This window comes from Paralichthys olivaceus, chromosome 16 (genome assembly GCF_024713975.1).
Source record: "Paralichthys olivaceus isolate ysfri-2021 chromosome 16, ASM2471397v2, whole genome shotgun sequence".
Classification (NCBI taxonomy): domain Eukaryota; kingdom Metazoa; phylum Chordata; class Actinopteri; order Pleuronectiformes; family Paralichthyidae; genus Paralichthys; species Paralichthys olivaceus.
The window spans coordinates 21,591,787-21,610,472 of record NC_091108.1 but is presented as its reverse complement, the minus strand read 5'-3'; the positions used below and the strand labels follow the sequence as shown (position 1 = coordinate 21,610,472).

At 41.8% G+C, this 18,686-nt stretch overlaps 1 protein-coding gene across 1 annotated transcript in view; it reads right to left on the bottom strand.

Annotated features, from left to right (window-relative positions):
• The window catches only part of LOC109645922 (cadherin-6-like), a 79,018-nt gene extending 62,301 nt beyond the window's left edge, over positions 1 to 16,717 (bottom strand). The window contains exon 1 of the mRNA XM_020111608.2: positions 16,588 to 16,717. The gene's annotated coding sequence lies outside the window, so the exon portion shown is untranslated. The remainder of the gene's footprint in view (positions 1 to 16,587) is intronic.
• Between the last annotated feature and the right edge of the window lie 1,969 nt (positions 16,718 to 18,686).

Below are 18,686 nucleotides of genomic sequence, written 5' to 3'. Positions count from 1 at the left end.
AATTATTTAATGTCTGTGCATTGGATCGATGTACACACTTGAGTAGTATGATCACCGTGTATAACTGCAGAACATATGTGGTTATGTAACTAAACAATCTATGTATGCACAACACTGTCAACCCACAGAAAGCATGACCATACCTTACATTTAATAGTTTTGAGTTGGAATAAGCAGCTCATATATTTTTTCCACTACTTATATAAGCTGTCTTTGGGACTATGGATTTGAGCACACATGTGCAGCATTAATTAATTCTGGCACACCAGACCATACAAAGAAACACATCTTTACACTGAATGACACAAAGTAATATCAAGGTGTAGAAGTCTTATTTGTGTTTCACTGTTGCTTTTTACCTTGAGGTATTTCATCTACAGTACTAACACAGGTGTGATGTATCACTGGACGCACCTCAGAAATAGAAACTGTGGCTTTAATTATCCAGAAGAATTGGTGTTTTGTATGTGAGGAAAATCCCATAACGTTTTTTAAATGACAATAAAACATCACTTTAAGAATGTTACAAAGCATAGTGTTAAAAACTGGCTTCATCTATTTGATGCTGTTGCAAACAGAGAAAGACTAAACTGCTTCATTATTTTAGCACTGAATGTTCAATCAAACCATAATGACATTAAAGTACCGGAGTACCAGCAGTCCCAGTCATTTATATTCACTGACTTTTTATGATAGGGTTCTGCTCTGACACTTCACTACAATATTTATTCAAATAAATGAGTTCATTTTGTATAAGTAGACATTCTGCAACCAATCTGAATCCCCTCCACCTCTGTGTTAAAATCGATGGGGATTCTGGCATTTACAGGCTCATGAATGTGCATTGTTTTACACAGAATATCAGAATAACACACTGTTCTATAATCACTGTCATTTTACTCAATGCATGCCCACAACTTATTTCAGATGCACACTGTGAAAAATACTGATGAAGGTTTTATGCATTTAAAGGTCCAGTGTGTAAGATTTAGGTGAAATTGAACTATTGTCAGAAATTTAATGTAGAATAATCCTCCTGATGTTTTCACTAGTTCATTTCATCTAAATTGTATGAATTGTAGTTTTCTTTACCCCAGAAAAGGCCCTTTATATTTAAATACTTTATATTTACATCAAGGGGACCCTCTCTACGGAGGCTGCCATGTTTTTACATTAGTCCAGACTGAACAAACTAAACACCTTTTGAGTTTTTATGACAACTGAAGCTACCACAGGTTCTTTTTCATGTTTGGAAGGAGAGGGTGAGGTGAGGGGTGTTCAGCTGCAACAAGCAACTTCAACACTAGGTATCACACAGTTTGACACACTGTACATTTAACACATTCAGCTCTCAGTACACACACACGTTTACGTCTGGATGCTGACATTGCTGAAACACTACGTTCAACAAATGTACAGAAGTCAAGCTTCAATATTATGTAAGTATTATTGTATATGTTTGTGGTCTTTGAATGCTGTTTATGTGCAGAAAATCTTTGTGCTCGTAAGTTACATTATATATTTGAAATTTGCGGAAATCAGTCCTGAAGGATGTGAATGTTGGAGCATTTTCTTCCATTTAAAACCTGCTGTTGTGTCCTGGGAATATTGCCCCTACAACGTTTGAGTGCACAGCTCATTCTGAACTTCTGAGGCAACTGGAAAGAGAGTTAAATACTTCAGCCTTTTCTCGAACAGACCACAGGGCTCCACTGAGCTGAAAGAGCTCTGCGGTCACCACAGGGATTATCAGGAGGAGCAAAAAGATGGTGAACGCCTCACTGATGGGAGAAGTGAACGTCCCAGCTGAAGGATCCACCATCACTGTTTTAGCATATAAGCTTTAGCAAGACCCAGCATGCACCTGTTGGTCATGCAGCATAGCACATCAAATCAGCAGTTTCTCTGCTGCAGCTGCTGATTTAATGTGGAAAATTGCATCATGTGACAAATAAAATCCGCCAAGCCTTTTGAAATGTCACCATAGTGTGCCTCCTCTTGGTATATCGGGCTGCATGTCAAAAAGCTGCTCACGACCTCAAAAACAATTAACTAGTGAATGCAGCATTTATTAAGAAAGCTTTACATCAACAATATAAAACTTTTACAAAATGCTCAGCCTCACACACATTCATTCAGCACATGTTGAATAGCAGCACACCACCATTGTGGGTAAAGCCCACGTTTTTGGGTCAATCAATGTTTTAGGAAATCAATGAACTTGTTGATGGAGCCACACACAATGTGACAGCGGGTTAGTGACTGGAATCAGTCAACTGGCACTCACACCTCATTTCAAGGCCGCTACTGGGATGAGCATGAAGACGCGCTTGAATGTGTTTTTATCTGGCACTGGTTTGTAATTAGTGTCTCTACCCAAAGCACACATCATGGCACAGACCTCACACCTCCTCCCTGGGCCCTCTGGTGAAAAATGCAACTGGTGTATGGGGGGTGGGGCTGTGTGCGGCTGAATTCTCAATCGTATTTGTGTGTCCATAAAATGACCTACATTTTTGTACTTTAGTGTGGTTCTCTGGACAATATGGTGAATGGATGTTAAGAGCTGTATTGCATGCAATCTAAATGACATCTAAGGTTTGAAGGGAACAGCACATAAAGTCAGCTTTTAGTGGAGTGTCACAGGAACTGACAAAGCACACTGCTGGATGCACATTGTGGGTCATGTAATCCCTGCTGCCAATGCTTGACCCCAACACACACACAAATACACACAAATGCACTCACTGAGTGACCCTTTCCCAGCAATTACAAAGTCCCAACCAGCCTAATCCCCCATGCAACCTGAGCTGCTTTAATCTTAACAAAGGGGAGATAATAGATGTTGAAATGTGTGTGTGTGTGTGTGAGAGAGAGCGATTTGAATGGTTTTGCTATCTATCAAAGACCTTGTCCCCATTATACACCTTTGCAGAGTGAAAGTGTGTTCATTATGTCTCAGTCTATGCTTTTGGGTTACGCAGCAAAGCCCTCGCTGTGTTTGAGTGTGTGTGCATGTGTGTGTGTGTGTGTGTATTAGCGTGGGTTTCCTGAGAGCTCTGATGACTGCTGCCATGTGCATCAACAACAATTAGTGATGGATAGTGTTGTTGGTACCAGATGGTACTTTAGGATTTACAGTATTACGTAACCCCAGAGCGGGCTCGGGGAGAAGGGATGGAGGGTCAGCAGGATTGACCAAGATGGGAGACCTGACACATAGTGAGCATCTTTTATCACACACCAGCAGACCCCAAAACACTTCAGTGGGGAAATCACTGATTGGAAATCCTGTGAGATGACATCACAGTGTGTCCCCCTATTGGTGTGGATCAAAGCAGGGGCTTACTATGGGGTTATTTTCATTAGTAATTAATCCGTTCCTTATTTCTTCCATCTTCCAGTCAAGAATGGAAAAAACACCTTCTTTGGCAAAAACGTCAAATTTACAACATTTTATTTGTTGAGGACATGATTTTTGTGTCATAGCACGATTCACCGGTTATCAATGTCTGTTCCGAAACGTTTTCGGTTCACTGCCCAGCCCTAAAAGTGTAAATATTTTCAAACCGGCTTGAAGAAGGTTTGAAGAAACATTTTACCACTAGGTGTCACACTTACCTAGTCTCTCTGACATATTTTGTTTCTTGAGTCTCACTTTTAAAATGTTCACTTGCACAGTCAATTATCTAGAGCTGCATCAAAAGTCTATGAATATTAACACATCTGAAAATGTGGTCATATCACATGCCCATCAAGCATATGTCCATTTAAACTGCATGTGCCAGTTTACACTTTGCTTTCACATAAGAACCAATCAGGAAGCAAACGCGGTTGACTACGGCATGCTTTCCAAATGTTTTATCCACACAGACGTAAAAGCAAACCTGGAGTTTTTAAAATAAAACGGATCAGCAGCAATTCCAAATTCTCTGAAATCTTAGGATTAGCGTGGACGGCGGGCCTTACTTTTTAAGCCTTATTTATACTCACACATTGGCACAGGCCTCTGAACATGACGCACAATCTACAAGCATGCACAGAGGCATTTATGGCCAAGACCTTGAACGTTGCAATATGCTACAAACTGCTAGCTAACGAAAGTAGTCTGTGGATAAGGACACAAGACATTAAGGATAGAAGGCAGCCTAGAAACAATGGTAAACAGCACCAAACATTGCATTTGTGTAAGGGAAATGTTACTGTCCAAAGTCAGTCGCAATAGTTTTCAGTCCCTCTGTGCTTGATGAACTGGAACAGCCATCCCAAATCAACCACTTTTGCCAGGACCGCCTTGCCCCCCCAGGGTCACCTATCTTTCCACATACTTTTGTTTGGGCTTTAACAAAGCAATCTCTAATGTTCTTCCAAACTCTGGAGCGAAATGCCTCCTCTTTACCAAGCGAAGTAGCAATCTCTTTCCAAGAATTGTGCAAGATTGACTCTGTGGTCTCTGCAGGACGGTTTGTAGAAAAGTTTGTAAAGGCCAACCTGCTCTGCCAGTCTTCCCTCCAAGTGGTCTATGTTGAGATGAGCGTGCGTGACCAAGCGCCATGATACGTTTTGGAGCCTCGACGCTCATTACGTCACCTTTATAGACCGCTCTCTCTGGAGCAACACAGCAGCGAAGATAAACCAGTCTTCAGAAAGCTCCACTCCTATCTAATGGCAAATTTCAATTCACTCTGGGCATCATGTGAAACAACACAGAGCTGCCCAAGAAACATTAAGTAGCCAAGAGTCCAATTACCTCTGACCACTGTGTAAAAAGGCTGTATTTCCCACACAGCTCTTCATATATTTTTTAGCTGAGACATGGTAGTTACTCTCGTATCCATTATTTTATTTCAATTTGAATGTGTTAATGCTAAAATAGTGAATTATGTTTATGTGTAACTGTCAAAATAATGAGTACTAATGGCCTTAGCAAGCAGCCTTTACCAGTTGCACTTGACCTGCTTTGCTGCTGCGATATATTGCTGTGTTCACATTATGTTTAAACAACCTATATTATTAACTGTATTTTACTTTTCTGTTGGAGCCGCACTCGAAGCTGTTTCAGCAGAATCTCACATAGGTTATTGCAGACACACTTCATTTTGTTTCAGTGACAGTACATATATAAAATGTCCTCCTAGCACACAGTTAGGTTTGGAAACATAACCCTGTACTGGAGGTAGAGGGAGAACACCAAAACCTTTCAAGTACACAACGGACAAAGATCTTTTAAAGAGAGCTGATAAAACCAACATTTACTTATTAAGGTGCTAAAAGGAAAACTCAAGTCTGTGCTAAAAAGGCTTCTGACTTTGTGTACCAGTGTAAAATCCTGCGTTTTGTTCTCGTGTGTGACTGTGTTTACGAGGGTCTGTAGAGACGCTCTGTTTGCAGTTCTTTCATTCACGAGGACATTTTATCATGAGAAACACGCTTTTATGGCAGCCACGGAGTCGAGAAACAGCAGGAACACACATACACAGAGACCATGCTTTTGTCACTCTCCCGTGGAATGTGGCAGGCCATTACTATGCAAATGAGCAAATGTCTACCCTTGTAAACTACTGTGTGTGTTAACATGAGTGTGTAAAAAGAAAAGATATTAGAGAGTTAAGAGTAAAAAAACTTAAAGAGAGGACAAGGCTCGGTTTGAACAAAGCCCCCAGCTGAGACAAACATCTAGAATGTGACACAATAGTCCTCTTCTGCAGAAACGTACAGCTGCCCCCTCCCAGTCTTCTTCTATACATTACATCCTTCCTCTCACTGAGGAGCTTCCTCTTATCTTAATCTATTCAAAAAAGGGATGAATCCAATTTGGAAGCAGTTGAGGAGTCAGGGGAGAAAGATCTACTTATTCCAGAAGTCACAATCAAATATTCATGTTGAGCTAGCTCCTGCTCCCAGGCCACTCGTTTCTATGTCACGTCCAAAATTGATTAATAAGCACTCTGGTGAGCAGTCAGTCTCGAGACAAAGCTGATAAACATGGTGGAAGTGTCGGTCTCTGCTCGTTAACTACCCTGTAAATACTGAGCACTGACATATGCAACCAGCTACAGCTAATATAATCTCATACAGCAGAGCTGCAGTAAATTCTGCCGTCATGAACATTATGATGTACATTTTATTACTGCCACCGAGGAGGTTTTACAATCACTGTCATTTGTTTGTTTTTCTGTCTTTTAGCAGGATTACTCAAACACCAGGACATATTTCCATACAATTTGGTGGAGGGGTGGGGCATGAGCCTGGATCATCAGTGAAAAGGCCATTTTAGTATGATTGTTGCCTTAAAGTTCAATATCAAGTACTTTAGTGGAGACAGGTCTATTGATAATCATGGCCAAAATATCAATTACATCAACATTTTTCTAAAAAAGGGGCATTTACTTTACAATATGATCTAAAGACTATAGATGTCTCATGGTACAAGAAGTGGGTAGTGAAAAAGACAGCACTGATGTCTGCCTGGAGAGTTGATATTACGCCAATGCTTCGGTGCATCCTGCACGTTATCAGTGTGTGTTGCTGCTTATGACTTTTCACACCTCCAGCAGAAGATGAAACAACGTCACCCAGTATATATTAGTGGAGCCACATCTGCTAAACCTAACATATTTCACACTGGATCAGAATAAGGTGATGCAGGGATGTAAGCTTTAAGAAATCAAGTGTTGCCTGGCTACCTGTCTGATGCTGTGATGGCCTTTTGCAACCCTTCACATGAGTAATGGGTCGGCAAAATGAATGGATGCACTGAAGGTCAGCGTGTGAGCAGTTCGCTGCCTTAGAAGTGGGCGGTAGCTACAGAGGAGAACACTGTAAAGTGTATTACCTAACGCAGAGGTGCAGTATAGGTTCTGTACAAGGCCATGGTGTGTAAAGAGCATATTGTGTGCTCGGTGTAGTCGTCTATTGTCCTCAGGTACTAAACCCTGGTTGTTAACTCAGCCTTACTCCTATTTCTCACAGTCAAAGTATGATTCAAAGTGTTATGAACATTATCCCTCTTAGGAGTAATTAACATATTACTGACATATAAATAGGTTCCCTCTCTAACATTGCCAGAAAAATATGTGATCTTTTCTATTAAAAGAATGACACAGAGGATTACACTGAAGATAAAAATGGGGCCAGAAAATGTGTTAAAAAACTGACAGCCCATCTAAAGTACAGTAATAAAAGCCCCCTTCGAAATACAGCCTCTTTTATTATACTGTTTTATTACAGAACCATGTCCTGTCCAATCCAATTCAATGAAAGTGGACCATAATCAAAAGGAATAAAATTGAACAACTTGCACTAACCTCTGTTCATGCACTCTTATATCATCCAGCTGTTCCCCACAGCCCCCGAAGACAGATACTGCGAAACACAATAAACAGCAGCTGTGGCTGGTTTGTGAGGGAGTTTATTAACTATTCTGTTTCAAACTACTTTTGGCCAACATATATGCTTTTTCCCACTCATTCTCCCTCCTGCTTTCATCTCCAATTAACGCAGACAAAGCCTGATGATGAGGAGCACTTCAAACCAAACCAATAAGACCCTCACATGCAGAGTGAGTCTCCAAGTGTGTTTGTCTATGTGCTTTTTTACATTGTGTGAAACCAACCCAGCAAACATGGGTCAAGAGACTATAAATTGTTCCTATTCAGTGGTCTGACAGGTTATATACGGGTCCGGGGAATATCAAGCCTGTCTTTTGTAGCACCATGCAGTCAAGAAGGTGTCCCAGGTGTACTGTCAGTTTCTTACACCTCCAGCTTCACTAGCTGCTCTGCGCTCTATATATATACTGCACAAAAAATTAACTGTGATAGAGGTAGAGACAGGTGATGGGAAGGAGGTAGCTGTGACAGTGCAAGACCTGGCAATACAACACAAAATGTTACACAATATATGAATTTTAAAAAACTGAATTTTTTAATACAACGTTTCGATCTGAATAAGGTCTGGTGCAGCATTTCTCCATTGGGAAAGAGATGTTTGGTATTTCTGCTGCCTGAGCGTGAATTTCAAATGTGGAGGTGTTGACAGTGATGTAACACATAAACATAAAACAACTTTAAAGAAATGCACACTAGAAAATCTTTGGACTTTCCAATCCTCATTTAATTGTAGGCATTATCTTTGTTATTCAGTGTTTTATGAGCTTGTTCCATAGAAACAAACCATATCTAAATATACCATCTCAGTGTTGCACTGTTGCCTCATCAAAGCTGTGAAGCTCAGCGGGAAGTTGTGTCTTTCCTGCTTTATTGTCTAAGTGGCTATTGTTTTCAACCTAATGAGTACACTGATCAGAGTCGAACTGATGGAGATGTTTCACCTTCCATGCCTACGAGTGGGAAGTTTTCTCAAAAGATCCAGTTTTGGTGGTGTGTTTTTTAAAGTTGTCTTTATATTTTTAATCATATTATTATTCACTAGTGCAGTGCTGGTTCTAAACATGTTGTCAAACAGTTCTACACATTTACTTGTTTGTGTGCTGCACGTTGAGCTTTTTATAAATGGTACAGAGGGAAGTAGGGAACAATTTTATCTTAACTGGTTTAAGATTTGATAGTCAGTGTTTTTCATAAAATGAACCTGAATTTGCTTTACATTAGTTCACATGTGTGATTTATATATAAGTTGATGAATGATTTACTTAACTGACATCTTTTAGAGTTTTGTTAAGCAATTGACACAATCTTCAGACCCAAGTGCACAACTTTTCAAAATAAAAGCTCAGTAATTCAGCTTGATATAAAGCATTAGGGCAACAAAATGTACCTTATGAATTTGCTTTGAAGACAACATGCCAAACTGGAAGTGATTCTATGAAGGTTGTTGCTGACGGAGATTAGCACCTGTGCTGTGTGTCAGTTCGATATGGTGAAATAAAAATCAAATCAAATCAAATGATCAAAATGATCTGACGGTGATTTTCACCTGCAGTTTGACCCAGTTGCTGTAGTTTATCGAAGGATGTAGAAGAAAACCTGATCGCCTCCATCCACAGACTAAAAGCACACTGCCCGGCCCCCACAGGCTGCTACCTAGCGCTGTTCGCCTGCTTATTCAATTAGTTTTAATATTGAAGGTGAAAAGCATCAAAATGATGTGCCAAGTGTGGAGCCGATTAGATAAAACAGTTGGCAAAATATGTGTTCCACATACAGGCAGACAGACAGACCTTTGTGGAAATGGTAGGTAGATCTAACCTTTTCTAGGATCTTTTATTATTTAGCATCATTTCCTACAGCTGTTTTCAGTGAAAGAGCTCTGGTGAACACTACACATCGTACTCTGCAGACAAACATAGTTACCTAGCTGGTGAAGATGGGGAATTGCTTAAAAGTCAGACTTAACAATGTGGTAGGATGTCAGAGGTTGTTCTCACAGCTTGTTTAGCTTTTCCCAGAAGGTCAAACATATAAATATAAAAAAGTAATAATATTTATAGCTATGCAGCTCCACCATTGAAACACATCTGGTTCGTGGTGCACGCTGCAGTTACAGACCTTAAAGTCACAGTTTAGAAGCCAGTAGTGACAGTTTTCCAGTTGTTTTCAGAGGTTCCGTGGCAGCCTGTGATAAAGGCTGCTGCCCTCCAAGACTAAAATGCCTCCACTTCAGCAGTGCGCTCTATTGTGTCACTGTGAAAACAGACGTTGAAGCACACAACTAACTTGGCAGAACTCCTAGGTGAGTTTATTTATTGTGTTCTCATCACCAGGCATCCACCCTCTCACTGCTTCATTTCTTTAGTCCATTCTAATGTTCTTGTGAACTTTAAAGTTCAACAAAGTTCTCCTCTGTGTAACTGTCCCATAACATATCAGACTCTAATTAGGCACTGTAGCCTGCAAGCCATTTTAATCTTGCTTTAAAACAAGCCTCTCATCCGATTTCAGACAAAAACACTCACGCAGTCTTAAGAAATCCGACAAGCCGCCACGTCTTTTCATTCTTTCTGACCCGGCTCTGATGAACAGAGATCTACTGCATTTGCAAACACGACACACTGGGCCCAGAGAGCTGTAATTGGAGGATCTGTCAAGCCAGTCGAGAGGAAGCCTGACGCTTGTCTTCAAACAACAATTTAGCGTCTCTCTTCCAGACAGATGCAGTTGAACACCTGTCAGAAGAAAACTGTTCATTTGATGTGAATGCTTTCTGCAGCGTGTTAAAAGCTACTGCTATTCACATGCACTCCAATTTAGTATCTGCTGTTGCAGAGTTATGGACGGGAAGGAGATAGCTAACAACCATGCTCATGGTGTATTAAAGCGTTCCTTCGCTCTATGCTTTCAATGCAATTATACACAATTGTGGGGAGCGAGGTCTGCAGGTTAGGAAAACAGAGCTAGGCACTGTTTGAATCAGCAAATCGTCTGTGAATATGACGATCAAAGGGACACACACACACACACACACACACACACACACACACAAACATACACGCATCTTTACTACAGCCACACTTTCCCTTCTTAATCCACTTAATGTACCTGGACCATATCAGTGTTATCACCTTCTGCACAAGCCCACACACACACACACACACACACGCATACAGAGCACAAAGAGCATTGTCAGGGCAGTTGTCGGCCGTCAGCATAGATTAGCACACAGAGCAGCTTCCTGGCTTCATTAGCATCCAGAGCTTCTATAATTAAATGTGTGAGAGGCTCCTCTGTCAGACAACATCATGTACTCAGTGTTTTTAATGCCCCATGCAATCCATTACAACTGATATCTGATCACATCGTTGGCACCGGCAGTTTTTCTGTGTTGCGGTGTCAGGTGAACATGCTCATGACCTTACATATAGAAACAGATCATCAGTTTTCCAAGCATCTTACATGTGAGGCCTTTTGAGAAGAAGCTCTCACAGTCAGAGGTTGAAGGTTATGTCTGTGCTGTCACTACTCAAAATAAGCCAGACTGGTTCACTTGTCAAAAGCTTTTACTTTACTCACTTTTCCATACATGTGAACCATGCGATAATTAGTGTCTCAAACAACAATGCTATAGAACTTCTTTTATCATCTAGTTTGACAGTCATAACTGACAATAAAATAAATAAAATAAATAAATGCACAACATTTTGGACAGTATCCGATCCATTTTCACAACTTGTGTTGGTATTGGAACATCTCTACATGGAATATGTTGATTTATTTCATTTCATACATTGTGGTCATTATAAATAAAATAAAGTAAACCCAGGTCATGACATCTTAATCTAAGGCTGAATGTACAACTGAAACACGAAAGACATATTATCCCTCTTACGTTACATAACAATGTAAAAAACCTTAAAATCTTAACTTTAAATCTTAATGTCTGATAATCTATTAATTTAGTTATCATTTAAATGGAACACCACCAAAAAGGCTTGTGTGTGTGAGAGGGAGAGAGAGTTTGTGTGTTTGCGTGCATATCATCTCAATTATCTCCTCAATCACAGAAACTGTTGCTTCACTTAAAACTTGATGCCATCAACACGTCCTCTTTAAGAATGAAAGAATTCCATCTTGAAAGAGCGATGTGTTTAAGAGCTGACAGAAGGCCAACGATTCAAAGCTTCTGGTAATAACCAGCTGATGAAAAACGTACTGTGGTAGGATCTCATATTTAAATTGAAGATGTAAGTCCTAAATATGTCTCCTAACTCTTCTGAACAAGCCACAGATAATCCTAGTGTTTAGTGCTTATCCGTCACGCTGGGAAACCCTCTTCCCCTGGTGCCTCCGTCTTCTGGAGAGCTGGCTGCTGATAAAATGGAGGTCATCCCCTCCCTGCACCTTCTTATCCTATCTTCATATTCATCAGTTCACAGTTTACAGGCTGATGTTACGTCACATATGGCTGTCATCCAGCTCTTTTCACATCATCCCAACATACCCTTTCCTCCTGCCACTAATACAGTTTACACCAAATCGCATGCAGAGTGGGAGCGATTTGAGCGACAGACTGTTGTACACTAGCAGGACATATCATCCGTCTCCTCTGACTTGTTTTTATAATTATTTTCAGTATTTGCTCTCTTAAAAACTGTTGGAATGTGGATAGACATATACAAGACAAATGCAATTTCCCAGAAATCTAGTTTCTCTATTTTCTATTCCAAAAGAAAACTTTAAAGAATTTAGGCGAGGGCAGAGACCCAGCTGGACCTGTCAAGTCAACTCAATAAATCGTCCTCTCTGCACAACTAAAGAAAAAAAAATTCCATGTTTCCAGTCAAACTGAAGCTGCCCTCACTCTGCTTAATAAACACATTAGAGCTGCTTCCAAGCACTAATTTGGAATGACACACTAAAATACTTGTTCATTCAGGCTAGCTTTTCTGGTCATCTCAGGAGCATTGCTATACTTAGATCCATCCTGAGTTTCAGCAATATAGAGGATTATGTGCTTTCATCTCTTCTTGCCTTAACTGCTGCAGTGCCCTGTTTGTTTGCCGTAACCAAAAAGAGAGCGCCTCCAGTGTGGAGAGAGTGCTGAAGTGAGGCTTTTACCTACAACAAAGAGAGGGGGACAAATATCTCCCTCTCCTCTCTGATGGCTTCACTGGTTTTTGTAGTGATTCTGTGTGTTTTCTGGCCTGGCTCCGGGTTATCTCACTGAACTTTTGACTGCTTAACAGGCTACATACTGCATGACTGACCCGAATGTGACTGTGTCCGGGCGAAAGACTAAAGGTGACTGAGCTTTTGCCATCATGGCTCGGTGGCTTTGGAGCAGCCCGCCACCACAACAGAGATGGGCAGAGTCAGTATCCTCATCCAGTAAGCTCTTTTTAAATCTTGCAAATATCTTTGTTTTCTCTTGACTTAATTGTCATTCTTTTTTTAAATCAGTGTTCTTGCTCTTTTATTTCTCTGTGCATCTCCTTCTGAGTGAAATTTTTAGGGTAATGAAACAAGAAGGTGAGCATTGAGTTAGGATTTTTCTGTCAAAATATTGAAGTGAAACAGATAAATTTGTACACAAAAATGAATCAAAAGCAGAATCACTATTATCAAAGTTAAGCACTTCAGAATCTACCAGTTTCAAACATTTAATTTAAGGATTCATGGCTTTTAAAGATATTCTAAGCTTTTTATTTTTTTATTTTAATGGGCTTCTTGTAAAAATGTAAGACGTGCAGATGCTGATTAACTGCTAATCACAGGCCACAACGAACATAAAGTCCTCCAAACTGTGGGAGTTTGGTGAAGGGACCCTGGAGTGATCACACAAGAGAGTTCACAACAGCACTTTTGTCCCAGCACACTCACAACATGGTCCACCAATGCACGTTATGATTAACCTTATAGACAGCTGGAGTCAGGACCACCATGGGATTTGTTCCCGGAGTGAAAAGCGACTTGCTCTAGAGGATAAGCTTTGAGAAACAAAGTGTTCTATTGTAGTTGTGAGAGCTGCCCATTATGGTCACAAAGAAATGCGTCCTCGTGCACAGAGGCACAGTGGGGGAGGCGTTCTGAGCTACTTTCCCAGTAGGTGTCAGTGTCATTCACTGACCAACACTCACAGATGACTCGCACTGACCGAACGTCCGCACAATTAATTGGGAAACAACCTATTCATGTTTCTGTGTTTCACCAGGAACTTCTTATACAATCAGACTATAGGCTTTTTCCTAATTGAGTTTCTTCTGGTAAATGCTGAGCAATACAATATTTACTAAACTGAACAATGTTTTAAATTCATTCAACTTAGATACTGAAGTTCCCATGCTGCCTAAAAAACTTTTTTCATTTTATGTTTAAAAATACAGCTCAACTGTTGAAACCTGTATTTTAGCAGAAGCAGTACAAGACAAGATCCTAGACTGGAGTCAGAATTCAATACTTCATCGTTTCAAGGTCCAGTGTGTAAGATTTAGGTGAAAGGGATCTATTGACAGAAATCTAATGTAGAATAATCCTCTTGATGTTTTCACTAGTTCATTTCATCTAAATTATATGAATTGTAGTTTTCTTTACCCCAGAAAAGGTCCTTTATATTTAAATACTTTATAATTACAACAAGGGGACCCTCTCTACGGAGGCCACCATGTTTTTTACATTAGTCCAGACTGAACAAACTAAACACCTTTTGAGTTTTTATGACAACTGAAGCTACCACAGGTTCTTTTTCATGTTTGGAAGTGGAGGGTGAGGTGAGGGGTGTTCAGCTGCAACATGCAACAATTCTACACACTGTGCCTTTAAAGTCACATTAAGTTAATGAGAAAATTGCAATGTTTTAGAGTGTAACACTGAAAGAAACGTTTCAGTTCAATTATAATCAGAGCAAAATCTCACTGCTCACTCAGTGGATGGATACAGTCCATATTTCTGACTCCTGAGTCTCTATTCAGACTAATAGCAGCAGTCAAGTGATTATGTGCTGATCATACATCAGTCTACTTCTGGCTCTCGCTCTTTGAAAAATGCAAATGATGGGCCGTTAGGTTGCGTGGAGCTTATCTGAGTCAGTGAGGAATGTCTAATGTGAGGACTCAGGCCACATACAGTAATGTGGATGAAGGATGCCAGTGCTATGTATTTCCAAGGCCCTTCCACAGTTGCATGCATGCTGGGAAACCCCAAATTCCTCTGAAGTATAAATCAATGGAGAAATAAAGGAATCACCAAACAGGGCTATGGATCCCTGTGGTCTGTTCAGGGTTCCCATGTTTCACTAAATTACAATTCACAAGTTAAGAAAATGAATGACTAATAACAGTAAAAATGTTACCACATCTGATTGTAAATATATTCACCAAATGTTTGTGTTGTGGCAGTGTGGTGCTAAAATAAATGTTTTTTTTACATTCACAGGTATCACTTGTTTTACCAAGTAAAATATGAAGGTTTATATAAAATGAATACATATTATTCCATAGAAACTCATCAAACTATCAAACACCCATCACTGTTGTTTAAATTGATATCTATTCATGTGCACATTGTTCTGCACGACTGCTTTTTCCGACTCTGATTATAGATTCTTAACTGCATTTCCTTGTCTCAGTATTTCTGCAACAACAATGAAGTTAAATGTAAAAATGCTTCTGGTCAAACACAAACGTGGAAAATCAGATTTCAGTTAAAATCCCAAAATTACTGATGTCAGCTTCCCACAGACCTGCAGCAGATTTACTGCAGCAAACAGGCAAATAACTGCCACATTCTTACAACATAGAAGACAGGAAAAATATTTATCACACTAATTTTATATCCAATACTGCTGCCACAGCTGCCCAGATGTTGCCCCCCCCCCTCTCTCTCTCTCACACACACACCCATCTGGCTCTCCAAGCAGGTTAAATCCAACACTGAGCAGCCTGCATTCACTGCCACTGTTTGCCCCAAAACCTGCTACCATGACTGTTCAAGCTGTCCACTGCGAGGGAACACGCACATTTACCAGCTGGGTCTGTGCTGCACATTTTACAGAGACGCTCATTAGCGCACACTAAATACAGCAAGTCCGCAAAGACAACAGATGCACGCCAACAATAAGTCAGACGCAAAGGCACAGCAGGGACAAGTAATGGATGGATTTCTGTTTTCCACTGAGTGAAATAAAAAGTGGGTCTGACGGATGATGCAGGAAAAACAATTTAAAAGAAGACATCTTTAAAACAAACACAAAAACAACTTTGCATTAGATACTGACGTCAAGACGGAGGGGTCGAGATGGAGCCAGGGAGAGAGAGAGAGAGAGAGAGAGGGAGTTGGAAAAGAGAAGAAACTGAGTCGGAGCGGATCAGCATCACTTCCCTCTCCTCCGGTCTCTGACTCTCACTCCATCCAGACGCACTGAAACACCAAACTAACAGTCTCATGTTTCCACTGATCTCAAATCAAACCACCACTCAGCCCCAGTGTTTCTCCACCTTCACACGTGTGACTCAACCGCTGCATTTCTGACGAGAGCTTCAGAGAAAGAAATAACCAAACCCGGGAGAGGAAAAAAAGAAACTGCGCCGACAATAAACGTTTAACAGCGTTAATACAAGAGGACGTGCAGCAGATCTTTATTCACCCTGCGCAGACGAGAAGAAGCAAATATATATATATATAGTGTATAATTGTTCTGAATGTACTCTACAACAAGTACTTCTACATAAAAACCTCACTATTTTTATGATTCAATATAAACACACAATAACCTCCATGCAAGTCCATGTCTAGCACACAGAAGTCAACGAGGTGTGCACCGGATTCAAACTTATTCCGCTACTAATACGGAACACTGCGAGGGGGTGCATCAGAACTTTGGTGATCGTAGATGGTTTCAGGTCGCGGTTTCTGGACGGGAGAGAGCAGCGGGTGAAGTGCGACAGGCCGAGCAGCAAAGTTGCCGACCGTCTGGTTTTCCTCACTTTCCCCGTGAGCACCAGGCCAACTCCGTGCGCGTGCCTCCGCCGCTCACCGCGTCCAGCAACCGGCTCCTGCTGCAACTTCTCACCTGAGAGCACTACATTACCCAGAGCCCCTGGCCCCAACATCAGAGGATATCCAAAGTATGTTAACTGTGTGTGTGTGTGTGTGTGTGTGTGTGTGTGAGAGAGAGAGAGTTGTGGAGACTCACCGTCTCTGTGAGTCGAGGATGGAGCGGTGCGAGCGACCGACGCTGAATCCAGAGGAGACTGAGGCTGCTGCTGCTGCCTCCCTCTCTCTCCCCCTCTCTCTCTCTCCCCTCCTCGCTCGGCTTCTACCCCGCCCTCCCTCTCTCTCTCTCTCTCTCTCTCTCTCTCTCTCCCCGTCTCTGTCGCCCCCACCCCCCATCAACACATTGAGCAGTTGAGCTGGCCGCTGATTGGTCGTCATCACTCTGCCCGTCGGCGGTTGAAGGGACACGCACGCACTCACGCGCACCAGATCTTCATGCGGGCCCCACCCCAAACCCACACGTTTCCAGAGGCCCGTGTGTGCTTGAAAGGCTGACAGAGCAGCAGAGTGGCCCTCAGCTCCAGCAGCATGGCAGGGGCCACCTTCTGACCAGGCACCGATGGCACCTCACAGCCTGCAGGTGTCACAGCTCCATGAGGAGGTGGCATTCACACCAAACGCAACACGAATTTGGACGTGGCCTGAAGCCCAGTTCATGCTTCCGCAGAGAAGCTACACCGTAGGTACGCGTGAAGCTGACGCACAGGGACGAGTATTCATGGTTGTGCGTAGGTGTGTGTGTGTGAGTCGCGCTGCAATTACACCACTGAAACACTAGCGGCGGCGCAGTTCCCATGCTGGCGTTGAGAGTCTTCCGGTTTCTGGTCCGCATATTTCCAAATTCTCTGGGATCTCTGTTTACCTCAGAACAATGGTGAGTGTTACTAAGCTCATGTTGGAGCTGATGTTGAGGAGCAATTGCGTTTTCTCAAAGATGAGCAATGAAGAAAAGAAAGATTCGTGTTCGGTCCTTCAACTCAATTCAAAAATGCGATGCTACCAAGAGGACCAATCACAGCTCTTGCGGTCTGCGTAGCCTCGACCCATAGTTCCATTCTTGGGGAGGTGCAGGGGTTAACCCAGGTCAGGGTACTGCGTTGGGCTCTGTATAGCGTATACGTGTAGGCTACGGTGTAGCTTCGGTGCAGAAGCCTGATTTGGGCTTTACTCGTGCGATTTGGCTGCAGGAACGTTTCTGTGTAATTAACAATACACACAAATTATCACCTGTTCACCTGCAGAGATAAGAGGGACTACTGGCTGAAGTAACTACAACTGCTGTGTTGTACCTGTTGTGGAATCATGGGGGATTTTAGTGTCTTCTCTGGAGCTGCTATCAGACATGCACTGAAGTCCGCAGATACTCCATATTTTCTCTAGAGGTGCATGTGTAAATGCTAATGTCAGAGTAAGAGGCTCATCAGTTTCTGCTGACTTTCCACGCCTGCCTCCCTAGACACAGAATTGAAAAAAACAAAAATCTCCAGGTGAAAAAAAGCTGTATCACGATCATGTGATCTATGCAGCAGAGTTAATACGTCACTTCCTGCCCCTGGCTGCTCCACCTCTTGTCTGAATAATGCAGAGAATTTGATGCTGTTGAAACCTCCCGCTGTGTGAAAGGCAAACTCAAGTAAACTCTGTTGCCAATTCTCTGGGTTTTACCCGCAGGTGATGTCTGAAAATGGCTTAGGAGTTTCCAGTGCTACCTGAGGCTAACTAGAGGCCAGTTTGATCATCCAGCTCGGGTCGGTGCCAGGAACTGAGTCCAGTGAGTTTTATCAACACTGCTGATTGGTTTTTGTATCTCCCAATTTTGTTTTCCTTTAGCGTTGCTGTATTGACTTTGTTATCTTGTCAATCGTATTTGGGGTAATCACACAATAAACTTGCGTTCGGACTTGAACTTGAGCTTTCCACTTAAAACCGAGTAATCGGCAGACATTCCCTGGAGGGGCTTTATGTGAGAATGTAAATGTCAGAGTGAGAAGCTCCAGGCATTCTCCAGCCAGCCTGCTAGTAAAACCTCCTGTGAATGTTTGAATGAGCTCATGTGAGAACAGAGCAGGAGATCCTCCGCAGGATTCAGCACAAGCCACTGGGCTTATTGATGAGGTTTTTTAAGGGTCCATTCACGTGTGTGTGTGTGTGTGTGTGTGTGAAAGGTTCTGCAACAGAAAGCTTTAAAACATTTCTCTCATGGCACATAAGAGACACTTGGACACTGCAACATTAAAT